This window comes from Grammomys surdaster, unplaced genomic scaffold (assembly GCF_004785775.1).
Source record: "Grammomys surdaster isolate TR1022 unplaced genomic scaffold, NIH_TR_1.0 125807, whole genome shotgun sequence".
NCBI lineage: Eukaryota > Metazoa > Chordata > Mammalia > Rodentia > Muridae > Grammomys > Grammomys surdaster.
In genome coordinates this window covers 1,884,681-1,898,407 of record NW_021620638.1, presented here as the reverse complement: position 1 = coordinate 1,898,407, position 13,727 = coordinate 1,884,681, and the positions used below count along the sequence as shown (strand labels likewise).

At 39.6% G+C, this 13,727-nt stretch overlaps 1 protein-coding gene and 1 pseudogene across 1 annotated transcript in view; one reads left to right on the top strand and one right to left on the bottom strand.

Annotated features, from left to right (window-relative positions):
• The window catches only part of Nme8 (NME/NM23 family member 8), a 66,564-nt gene that overhangs the window by 16,804 nt on the left and 36,033 nt on the right, over positions 1–13,727 (bottom strand). The window lies entirely within an intron of this gene.
• Positions 5,729–7,698, top strand: LOC114640339 (annotated as a pseudogene).

Sequence of the window (13,727 nt, the reverse complement as noted above, 5' to 3'; positions counted from 1 at the left end):
CTCTCTAAGAAAGATCATAATAAAACAGACTTGGATAGGAAAAGGACTGAGAGGTGGAATGCTAAATTACAAGCAATAGAATAGAAATGGAAGAATCTTTTAAACTAGAATAAAGAATTTTCTCAAGAGACCTTTTTGGAATTTGATGTAAAGCCTATGGTACCACTTTATGTCAAGATTTCAGGGTCGCATTCTAGGTCTATTAGAAAACCTACAATAATTTTTCCAGCTACCTTAAGACAATTACCTCCAGCTGAGAGAAACTCACAAAGTTCTGATGAGTTTGGATGGTAGTCCATAGAAATGATAGGTCTAGGGAGATTTAAAGAAGCAATGGTAACATACTGCATGCAGTCACCTTATGTGAAAGAAGTACTTAATAACTGGGTCATGCAAAATCATATGATTCAAAAGACTGGAAAGACTTAATATCAGCTATTTTAGAAGCTGTTCCTCTAATGCAGTGGCTGACCTGGTAGAGAAAGGAGGCTTCAGCTATGAACAAAGTAATAGGACCAGGGGCAGTAACATGTGAAGGGTAAGTTTCAGGGAAGGTTAACATGGTGATTTATGAATATAGAGTATGTATGATTGATGATGCTGCCTTAGAGTAACGTCATACAGTAGTATCAAATGCTTGAGACAAGCTTGAACAACAGGGAAAACAATCTGAAACATTTACCAAGATAACTGAGGGCTCAGATCACTCTTTTACTAACTTTTTACAAAGAGTAACTTTGGCTGTAAATAGAACCATATCAGATTCAGATATAAGAGAAGTATTCATTGAGTTTTTAGCTTTTGAGAATGCTAATGCCGAATTAAAAAATGCTATTAAACCTTTAAAGGCCAGATTTGCACCTATTTATGGATGGATTAAAACTACTTGATGTTAGATCTAATGTTATTATTCAGTTCTCATTGGACAGGTAATTATAAAAGGTATGACAGCACAAAATGTCCAGTGCTTCGACTGTGGAAAAACAAGTCATTTCTTAAAAGACTGTAGACAAACAGTTCTTAAAGATAAATTTTTCTCTAAGGCTAATCCAGGGAGAAAGCTTCCTGGGATACGTAAAAGATGTGGAAGGAGTGACACAGGGCTTATGAATGTAGATCATTCAGAGATTTATGAGGCAGTTCTGACAGTCAGGAAATGGCTGAAGGGGCTTTGCTAGGGCCTCACCAAAAAACAACATGAGCCATTTATAACATGTCAGCCAAGGAGAGACTGTTCTAGAGAGCAACTAGAAAAAGCAATGGCTGAAATAACAGACAGTGCTCCTCTAAGCTTAACTACTCTGATGGATAGGACAGGAGATGCTAAAGATACCAGGAAACAGGTACTTTGATAAACTACAATAAAAGATAAGAGATCAAAGTTGAAATTACAATTAGATGGAGCTGAGATTGAAGGCCTAGTGGATATTGAAACACATATAACAATAATTTCACAACATTCTTGGAATCCAACTTAGACACTTCAAAAGGAAGCTACACAACTCCAAGGGATTGAGACATTGTCTTCGGTAAAATGAAGATTGATTAAATGTATGGGACCAGGAAGGCCATATGTGGTAGACATAGGCATGAACTTGTGGGGAAGAGATTTATTGCAGCAGTGGGAAACACAAATTAGCATTCCTCTAACTTCAGTGACAAGCTGTAAAATAGATGTTCTTGATAAAAGTATTGAAACATGTTGTCAAAAACAGTTACAGACCACACAGCCTGTCCATGGCAGGAGGTTACTTTCCAAATTAAGGAGAGCCATTACCGATAGATACCAACTACTCTACCACTAAAATGGTTAACTAACAAGCCTCTCTGTGTATATTTCTTAAATGAGGAAACATTACAGGCCCTAGAATAGCTGGTTCAAGAGCATCTAGTAGCTTACTATATAGAAGAGTACATCATCCCACAGAGTTCTCCTATATTTGTCATTGTGGATGTGTTTAATTTTGCAGAGTTTGAAAAAATAAAGTATGTACATTATACAATTGATACCTCTTCAGGATTCCAATGACCTTCTTGCTTTGAGTTCTGAAAAAGCTGATTCTGTAATTGCATGTTTATTCAAAGTGATATCTATCTTAGTGATACCTTTACAGATTAAAAATGCTAATGTCATCTGGCATATGTATCCAGTAAAATGCAGTGATATTTAAACATAGCATAAAATACATTACAGGCATATCTTATGATCTGGCAGGTCAAACAATTGTGGGAGGAGCTCATTGTACTTAAAGGAAATGCTTATAAAACAGAAGGGGATATGAGATTTTCCAGAGAAAGATTACATAATGCTATATTATCTTAAATTTTTTAAAAATGTCAATGAGATAGGTAGCACAGCTGCTGAAAAATGCTGGATTGTAGAAAGGACTGCTGAATTAAATCATCCTATATACTTTAAGGCTGTGTTAATCTCATAATGGAAGTCAAGAAATGTGTAGCATTGGGGGGAGAGGATATGTTTATATTTCTACAAGAAACAGAAAGCTGTAGATGTCTTCAAAGTTAATAAAGATTATATTTGACCAGAAGAGAACTTCTGAAAATGTTGGCTGCTGACATGGAAAGTGAGGAAGAAGACGCCCAGGAAAACAACAGAACAGGTAACACAAATGCGGATCCTGCTACTTAAGAATAGCTTGGGAGACCGGCTGAGACATGGATGTCTGCAGCAACCCAGACATTGTTTTTGTCATCTAGTCCTCATGGCTTATTATTACTATGCCATCCTTTCATATAACATAGATGGAGATTTATAACACATTATTACAGTTCAGTTATGTAGCCCAAACGGACTTATAAAGATTGACTGATGTCTTTCACATGCTCAAATATAGAGCAGAGAATCATCTTTAAGGTGATTTGTGCACACTGTATATTCTATACATCTGTAAATGCAGAAATGTCCCTACCTTTAACAGTCTGTTTCAAGTCTTTAGCACTTTGTGCTTTCAGAACAAAGAACCAGTTAGAAATAAAGACAAAGCCCCTAACCCTGGGTGATCCAGACTCACGGGTTGCCTCAGCTGCTGTTTCCTCAAAAATTGTATTCATGATAGCCTCAAAGTGGCTACATTAAGGTGTCTCAAACTCTCAGAGTGTCTCAGCTAGGCCTGTACCTCCTGGACAGCAAATCAAACACCATCTCTCCCAGAATGTGGCCAGCATCCCAATTTTCTTAGGATCCCCAAAGATGCCATCACCCTCAGACAGTAGAAAGCATTCTAAAGAACATAACACCTTTATTCCCAAGAAGTGGGGTGGCTGGTGATTGGTCACTCTGTGGACTATGGATGTTTGTTGTCATTTGGTGGGTGGGTGGCGGTTAGTTGCAAGTTGTTACTGGCCATGCTCACCTATCCAGTGTAGGTGGTGGGAACGGAGGGGAAGGGGGTGAAAGGGAAAGGAAAGTTGGAGTTTTATGTGTTTTTTTTTAAGACTAAGAATACAAAGATAAGTCTCAAACATTTTAGATTTTACAGATTTTTGTATAATGATAGAAATTTAAGGTTATATTTGCTACAAAATACTGTAATACGATTCAGCTCTGTTTAAGATATATACACACATGCAACTCATTTAGAAATTCATTATACAGTCCTTGTCTTATAAAAGCTACAATTGTAACCTGTTAGATAATTAAGAAGTGCAACTTAGTGATCAGTCACCTATAATAATCATATCCTTTATTGTGTTCAGAACTTCCCTTGTGGTCATGCTAGGTACTCATATAGTTGTTCGTAGGAATAAGCTTCATTTAGCTTCATTCTATATATGTTTTAAAAGTTAAACAAAATCAGACAAGTTTGTTTAATTAGGTATGCTTTAGATAGATGGTCCTCAAACACTTCAGAGATCTGCACAATATGGCACTTATGATGTTATATTATTGAAAGACTTTTCTGACTGAGAGACACATCAACTTCTGGCAGCACTCCCCATCTCTTCCAAAGACAATGATTGACAGGAGACCCTCCATCTGGAGCTTACTTCAAATGTGGCAAAGATACCCATTGGGCTATAAACCATCCTTTACCTTGACTGCTGACAGCAAGCTGTCCAAACTGTGCACATGTAGGAAACTGGGGAATTGATTGCCCCACTTTGCTTAGACAAGGTAGGGCAGTCCTGCCAAAGTTCCCACTTCACACAAACGTCCGTTAGATCTTCTGGGCCTGGGCAGCTGAAGGTGGACGCCCCACTGACATAAAGGCAACTTGGATGACTGTCCAGGTAGCCAGCAAGTTGCTATCATATATATATTCACAGCATATATATATGTATATATATATATATGTATACATATACATATATATATATATATCGATAACTCTGCACTTCCTGTTTATTCAGGTAAAATTTATCCTTCTCAGGTGTTTAGGTGTTTGATAGAGTTGATGACCAGAGAGTTATAGTTTTACAGTTTTTCTTGCTACCAGATTTAAAAAAGAAAAACTCACAAAAGAGATGTTACGTTTATAAATGTTAAAAGACATAAAAACTTCAGTTGTAATGATCTAAAAAGGTTTTAGGGTTTAAGAAAATGTTTTTAGGCTGGTAATGCAAGTTGTTAAGGTTAGAGGATGGAAAAGTTTAACTGGTGATAAGAGAATGATTTAAAATTATATAAAAGGACTGAAATACTCCAGGTAGATACTGAAATATTTTCTCCAAAGTTGCCAAGTACAGAGAGACTAAACGCTATAAATGTAATTCTTACCTTGATAGTTCTCCTAATTGTATATAATTTTCTGCTGTTAGAAATAAAGCCATTTCTTGAACTAAAAGGAGAGACATTGAGGTGACCCCAAATATTGTATTCCCTGGCTATGAAATGAGTTACTTGTCTTTTCGATTGCTATTTGGATCTGGCAGCACCCAGTTAGCAGGATCTGTAAATGTCACTTCCTCACCTGTTTTTAAAAGAAGGCTGCCTGGGGGACGGTGCCTCTTTTTACAATAAAGATCTAACAGCCAAAGTTGGGGCAGGAAGTTTGGGCAGAACTTCTGGTCAGGTGGACAGGCAGGCAAACACAGAGAGACACAGATGGAGGGAGGAGGCAGAAGGGAGATGGGGCAGAGCTGGAAAAAGGCAGTGAGAACCAAGTGGAGAGATGGAATGGGGGAGAAGTCAGGTTAAGAGAGAAGTTAGCTGAGAGACTTCCCCAGTAAAAAGCGAACAGCTTTAAACTATAGAAATATCTCCACATCTTAATTAAACTTCAAGCTGGATCCCACAGAAAGCCCCACAATAACTTATGCAAACATCCTTACATTTAAATTAAAATGAGGCACTTGAAAATCATGCAGATTCTAAAAGAAAGAAAGAAAGAAAGAGGAAAGAGACAGTTCTAAATTGACAATGACATTTAATTTAAATGTCATAAGTGCAGCAATTAAAAGACAGATGTTTAGACTCGATTTGCTTTTAAGACTATATACGATGACTTCCAGGCCTTCAGGCATGGGTCAGGGCCCAAGCGAACGTGAGGACCCAGCATGGGCCGGGATTGGGCAGTTGACGGTAGCTTCTATCCAAGTGTCCTAGTGGAAGAGGCGGCCAAGGAAAGGTGCCAGAGCAGAGACGCTCGAGAGAGCTAGTAAAAGGAATCACTTTACTTTTGTCAGGTGGAAGAAGAGAGTCTAGTTTGGTGAAAGATCACTAGACTGCGCCAGGACAGTGCTTTTTGGTTGCTTCTTCTGTGTTCTCAGGTCATTTCCAGAGAAGAATGGAGGGCAATGGGAAGCTCGCCATGGCAGAGGATGCTGTGGAGTGCCATCTGTTCCTGATACCAGAGAAAGCCAGAGACACAGAAGAGCACAGAGACATCCTTCAGAAGTACATTGAACGAATAATGACCCAGTTTGCACCCATACTGGTCCCTTATATCTGGCAGAATCAGCCTTTCAATCTCAAATATAAGCCTGCAAAAGGAGGTGTTCCTGCTCATATATATGGCATGACAAAGTTTGGAGATAACATTGAGGATGAATGGTTTATTGTTTATGTAATAAAGCAGATTACAAAGGAATTTCCAGAGTTAGTGGCAAGGGTTGAAGACAATGGTGGTGAGTTCTTGTTAATAGAAGTAGCTGACTTTCTCCCTAAGTGGTTGGATCCTGATAATAGTGCCAACAGGGTGTTTTTTCATCATGGTGAGCTGTGCATTATTCCTGTACCAAGGAAATCGGAAAGGATATCCTGGTTACCCATAATACCACCAACAATCCAGCAAGCTTTGAGTATAATCTCAGCACACCCAGAAGCTGTTTTGGCTTCAGAATCTATACAAGGTGCTGTGGACAGGCGCATTAGTGGGTACCCAGAAAAAATTGAAGCGTCTCTCCATCAAGCACACTGCTTCCTTCCAGCTGGCATTGTGGCGGTGCTCAAACAACGGCCCAGGCTGGTGTCAGCCGCAGTCCAGGCCTTCTACCTACGGGACACCATTGACCTGAGAGCCTGTCGCGTCTTCAACACATTTTTACCTGAAACACGAATAATGACCTCTGTCACTTTCACGAAATGTTTGTATGCACAGCTGGTACAACAGAAGTTTGTGCCAGACCGGCGGAGTGGATACGGTCTCCCACCTCTGTCACATACCCAGTACCGAGCTTATGAACTGGGCATGAAGTTGGCTCATGGATTTGGGATTTTGTGATCCAAATGTAGCCCACATTTTTCTGACTCCAAGAAATCCCTTGTGACTGCTTCACCACTCTGGGCCAGCTTCTTTGAAAGTCTGAAAACGAATGATTACTTTAAGGGACTACTGGAAGGTTCTGCTTGGTACCAGGAGAGACTCGAAATGGCAAAGAACTATTTCCAGCTCTCCATACACCAGCCAGAAAGTTCACTTGCTATGAGCCCAGGTGAAGAGATCTTAACCGTGTTACAGACACTGCCATTTGACATCGATGAGCTCAAGACAGAAGAAGCTGACCTTCCTCCTGAGGATGATGACCAGTGGTTAGACCTCTCACCAGACCAGCTGGACCAGCTGCTGCAAGATGCTGCCGGCAGAAAAGAATCTCAGCCCAGTCCCCAGAAGGAGGAGCAGCAGAACTATGATGTGGCGCAGGTCTCAGCATGAAGGCCTTCATCTCCAAAGTGTCAACCCACAAGGGGGCAGAGCTGCCCAGAGACCCTTCGGAAGCTCCAATCACTTTTGATGCAGATTCTTTTCTGAATTATTTTGATGATCTGGATGAAGATGACTTCGGATGTTTAGACAGCGATGATGACTTGGGCTTTGAAGCTCAGGAGTCTGAATTTCTGAAAGGAGCTCTTGGCAGCCTCAAATCCTACATGGCCCAGATGGACCAGGAACTGGCACACACCAGCATGGGCAAACGCCTCAGTACGCGGAAGCAATTGAATAAGGATCCTCCATCCCAGACTGCAAATGACAGTTCAGATGAGGAAGATTCTGGTGCAGGAGATTACACTGTTGAAGCAGTGGATGTAGATCTGAACCTGGTTTCAAATATACTGGAATCCTACAGCTCCCAAGCTGGCCTGGCAGGACCTGCTTCCAATGTGTTACACAGCATGGGTGTGCGACTGCCTGACAATGCTGATCACAACCCCCAAGTCAGCCAGTGAAGGATTAGCCTGCACACCAGCTGCTCTTCTCACTGAATAAACAAGAGCCCAAGTGTGTTCATTCTAATCGACTCTTCATAAGAGCGTCTTCCCTGCAGGCTTCCGAGTCCCAGTGCCATCCTCTCCCAGATCCTGTGACCTGGAGCTTGTTTGGTTTGCTTTAAATTTTCCCAAGACATGGTCTCCCTTGTAGTTTAGTAAAACACTGTGCTGTTGGCGTAATTCTGAATATTCAGTTTCTCTCTTAGGTATGTTCCTCCACAGGTCAGAATTCTAAGTTGGCAAAATCCCATTTCATTCACTTTTTAATGAGATAAAAAGTTATAAAACTTAAAGTGTTCAGTCTGTGGCATTCTCCACATGTGCTCCTAATTCAGGGTAAAGAACTTATTATTCTTTAATTAACCAATTAAAGACACTAGCATACCGAAAAAAAAGACTATATACTCTGTGCTAATCACTGGTGAAGGCACCAAACGATAATAGAAATGGTTGGCAAGCTTTGGTGGGAAATGTAAAGAAGGAGTTGTGATGACTCTGAGGAAATAGAGGAGAGAAAAAGAAAGGACAAGAAATGCCTTTACTGTTTATGTTACCGTGCTTGTTCCCTACCACTGTCAGCCTTAGTGGGCTCTGCTCAAGATCCCCAGCTATGTCACTCTCCTCCATACATGCACAGTGAATCAGAGCACAGTGGTCACCAATACAAGATCTTCATAAAGCTAGATCACCAATATCCCCTTAGGGAGCAGAGAAGTCTAATGAAACTCTGGACATTCACAAGATACATGAGATAACTCTCCTAAAAAGTTCTATTATAAATAGTCAACAAATTCTAGGAGGATACCCTTTCTTGGTATAGCTACGCATGAGTTACCTATTCTATAATTAATGCTAGTAAAAGCCACTGATGCACCAAGTTAGATTTGGATATAAGCACTTATTCTGTCTGTAATTGCTCTATCAGGGACAAAGGGAAACAGGAGAAGTCTTTCAGTAGTAGTGAATACTTGAGACCTTTGTATCATTTCCTACATGCATACACATAAGAGATTAGAAAATACTAATTATAGAGTAGAGCCACTGTATTGTGGGGAGGCGGGGCGAGGGGGCGTCAGAGTCTAAGCAGTCTCTGTAGCCCATGCTAGCCTTGAACTCATGGTAATCTTCCTGCCTTAGGTTCCAAAATAATGAGATTTCTTGAGTTAGCTATCACACCCAGCTAAAATAGAATAATGTTTAACAACTTATTACCAGTGGTATAAATGTTGCTTATAAGTGCTTTATCTCTCAATATGTTTGTGCACAGTACTCACTGAAACATTCCTGCTGATATCAGAGATAGCCACAGAAAGACTAGATAGCAGGTGGTACAGGAAAACTGAAGACATCAAATTATTCCCAAGGGAAAAATCAATCATTTTGAAATATATTCAGAAAATTCTCCAAAACAGGTTTTTATAGGAAACCAATTTATAATAGACTTACCCCATCTAGGGAAAAGGTGGTCAAATAAGTATAGCCCACTCTCTCCTCCCTTTCCTATATAAGTAACAGGTTATGTCTTTGAAAGACTTCGAGTTGTTCTGTTCAGGGACTCAGGTCCAATAGAACGCTAATTATCATTAGAATACAATCAACTGATTCTTCTTCCAGAAGAACATCAATAGAAGCCCACTACATGCAATGGCTTCCAGTTGAGAAACACAGACATAAACTCCATTTAAAGAGTTTTTAGAGAAACTCAACTAAACTAAATCTAGCTAACTAAGAGAAGCTGAAGCACTTGTTTCATGAACAAGTATTAAACACAACCCAGATCCTGAACTCATCAACCAAAACACAACTAAAAGCCCAAGTGCCTCAGTTCCCACTAGTGATACATTTTTGTCTGGCTTTTACTAAGAGTAAAGAAAATCAAAGTAATTGAGAAAGGAGGTGGGGAAATAGAAAGAGAAAAAGAATAGGTCACTGCAGTGAAACAAAATCATAATGGCAGTATCAGAAAAAAAAGAAAGAACTGGATATCCTGGAGAGAAAATTATAATTGCTAAAAATTGCTTAATCATTATTGCAAGCTGGAGAAAACAGAATATGATAAATTTCAAAATATTTACATCTATGCATTCTGTCTTCAAACTGTAGAAAGAAAAACAAAAAACAAAAAACAAAGGTAACAAGAAAATCTCAAGGAAAGATCCAAAATAACTTACCTACAGAATAGGATAAGATCTACACCACTGTTCCCTTGGACACTATGCCAGCAAGAAAGGAGAGACTAAAGTTCTTAAAATCATACATCTACCTAGAATCCTAAATCTTATGGAATTCAAAAGGCATCAAAAGTAAAGAACAAATAAAAACATTCTCTACAACACACAGAGGGCATCTCATAGGTCAATCAGGCTTGGCGAGAAGGTTTGAAGAATTCTCTCAGGATGAAGGAAAACAATGTCTTAGAAATTTAAGTACGTCTACATTGTGAAGGAGAGGGCATGAGAGAGTAAAGTGATGGTGTAATAACAGGATGAAGAAGATCCTTCTTTTACATTTCAGGTGCTTGACTCCATGTCAGTATTTAGTATAGTGCACTTATGCTGGAGACATGAATTTGCTGATGGAAGTGGCAGACTGAACACACTGGGGATTGCCTGATATATGAACTGCCCATCAAAAGTATAGTACGATTTCAAGGCTTGAAAATGGCTTGGCATGTAAGAGCATTTGCTGCTTTTACATTGAACCAGGGTTCAGTTCCCAGCACCCACATATTGAGTCACCAGAAGGTCTGATGCCCTGCTGTGGCCTTCATGGGCACTAGGCATATAGGTTGTGCACAGACATGGAAACAAAATTCTCAGATACATAAATTACAAATACATTTCAATTAAAAAATTATCACAGTATTAGAAACGTCAGACTTTAACGTAGTCACTAGAATGTGCTTGTCAAAAAATATTTGAAGTATACATTGATCAGCTTGAGTTTCTGTGAGAATCTCAAGTAATGGGGTAGATTTTAACAGCAAGAGTGTGTTTTCTTATAAGTTTAGAAGCTCATAAAGAAGTGCAAGATACAGATGCCAGAACATTTGATTTCCCTTTCTGGCTCCCTAAGGATTTGTATACATTTCCTATGGACTTGTGGATCACACGTCCTATGGTCAGTCTTATGGTGGTGGGGTGGAGAGGAGCATCTAATCCTGTCTCATCATATCAGAACAGTGTTTTCTGTAGAGAGTCATGACATTAATTCCCATGTAGACTGGCCTTTATGATCTTACTTAACATGAACAACTCTCTTAAAGGCCCTGTTACCATACATACTCTAACTTTTGATGTGAGAAATATTAGTTTCTCACAATATGCTAAGAGAAGAAAGAAAAATCTTTCCTTTAAAAGCTCATTTAAATTAAAAGAAGACAGAAAAAGAGGCATAAGAAGCTAAAAATAAAAACCAATTATACATGATAACTATTCATCAGTTTTATCTATAATCATTTTATAATAGTATAAATGGTGGTAATATGACATTTAAATTGGACTATATTAAAATATTTTTCTATAAAGTACATTACTGTCAAAATCTTTGAACAAAAACTAAGAGAAAATATTCATAAGACACATCTTCAAAATATACAAAACAATCAGAAGTTTGATAAGAAGAGAACAGAAGCTTGGATACATGCTAAAGTGGCAGACTTCATTCATAAAGAGCTGCAGTGGACAGGTGAGCTCCCTGGAGTCAGCCCAACGTCCAGCTTGGCTGCATTGGGTGTACACTGGTGAGGAGTGGATCCAGAGACTTAGTCCTGAATTGCTTCTTTCTACTGCTGTGCTTTCTCATGTTTGTCACTGCTACACTCCTCAGTCATGTGGCTTGGTGTGAGTGGACACAGAGACCCTCACTGCCTAGTGTGATTATTTCCTGTGTGCTAGCCTATCTGATTGGGCAAATTTCCTGCAGATCAACAGGAAGATGAACTTTCATGAATTATTTCTGCTTAGATGAATTTATGACTTTATAGAATTCCTGATTTGATTCAAATAATTTTAGAAAGAGAGTTTAAGGAGATGGTTTTAGTTATTTTTCCAGAAAAAGTAATAAAGTTAGAATCAAGAACACAATGTGACCCCCTTCTTCAGAGAATAGTGAATAAAGGCTGCATAACAAATAATACAATGAGCTTTCATATATTGCATTAAGAAGAGAAACAGGCTTAGGACAAATCTGTGATCGAGTCAGGTCCAAGGATGAAGCTACAGGTGTGCACTATAACAAAGTGAGCCAGGCCATGTGAAACTGTTGCTTTGAACTTACAATAACCTTATAGATTGAGACACTGCCTTTAACGTACTATGAACATCCTCTGTAACTCCCTTTTTGTGTAACATTTTATCAGTAGGGTAGTTTTATAGAGAACTTTTATCTAAGAAAGTATAAAAAGGCCAGAGAGAAAAAAAATAAAGTAGTTGTTGGGGTTTTGCTCCATCCACCAAATGACTATATGTATGTACAATATTCATATATGTCTGTATGGCTATATGTATGCACATATATAAGTATGTAGGTATGTGTGTATGTATACAAGTATGCATGTGCACTTGTGAAATTGATGGTTGGGCCTGGCCAAGTATGTGTGTACAGAATTTTCTCTCTTCCTTTTCATTCTTGCCAGCCTCTTAAGGGTTAAAAAAACTTCAGAGTCTCTTGCCAGGCATTTTTGCCAGGCCCAGATAATTAAGTTTTGTTCTGTCAGCTGTGCTGACAGTGTCAATTGCCCACCATTCTCAGCCAGGGGCATCTGCTGCTATCAGCACAGATCCCAATCTGTGATCCCAAACTGCTTTCCTTGGTGACCTGGATGCTGTGCAGGTCTTGGCACTAAAGCACTAAAGATCTTATAAAATGACTAAAATAGAGCATGTGTTTTATTATTTGAAATATTCCGCATGTCATTGGGTCAGACACATTTGCTATCTGCTCCTGTAGCTAACATCAAAAGATCTAGAGACACACCATGAAGGAAGATATAGGCATCATTAGTATGTGTGTCAAAAATGCTGAGCCACATACACATCATGGCGAACCTCAAATAAGGGCGCCAGTAAGGTATCATTGTGTATCCACTAGTCAGATGAAAATGGACAATGCAAAGACTGACAAACGACACAGACTAAGAAGAGTTCTTACTTGGTGATTGCGAAACAGAAAATAGTAACTCTGCATTGAAGTGCACTCTGGATGTTTCTTGCACAGGTAAATACAACTTTACACAATCCAGGAACCAGGTTCCCAGCTATTGACCTAGTTAAACTGAAAGCTTGTATCAATACAAGTACCTCTGTAATGCCTATGGCAGTTCATTCATGAAAATGAAAGAAACTGAAACTGGGCCAAGTGGTCTTTAATAAATCACCTGATGAACTTCATTGCACTTTTACAACTGAACATTATTATTAAGTTATAAAAAGCAATGAGCTATGGAATCCTAATAGGTATTGATAAATGGAAGAAGTCAGTCTGAAAGGGACACATGTGCCAATGTGATCTCAACGGCATTGTTCTGGAAAGACAAGCTAAAAGGATAGCAAAGAGCTCAGATCTGGCAGGCATGTGCAACAAAGCGGAACACGGGGACTTGCAGGCCTCAGAGTCCATGCGGACCTACTCTGCAATCGGATAAACCATGTCGTGCAATTTTCTCAACACTTGAAGTGTTCGAAACTAGGAGTGAACTGTGATAATAACTATGAACTTTCATTTAGGTATAGCAATACTATTACAATATTAATCACAATATAATCACAGTAACACAAGATGGTTACAAAAAAAAACGGGGACTTCCGGTTTGGGCCCGAGCATAGAGTAGGTCGCAGGCGGCAGCTCCGTACTCAACCCCAGAAAACCGAGAGAAACAGGGACTCCCAGGAGCTTGAACTCACGCAGCATCCCAGGTAAGGTAAAAGCAACACTCTCCCCAAACAAGGAGCAACCGGGACCCACTGGGACCCAGGAATTCGCTCCTGGCCCGGGGCGGGCTCCATCCGGTTTGGGCCCGAGCACTCACAGATCCCGGGAGGCAGCTCTGCACCCAATC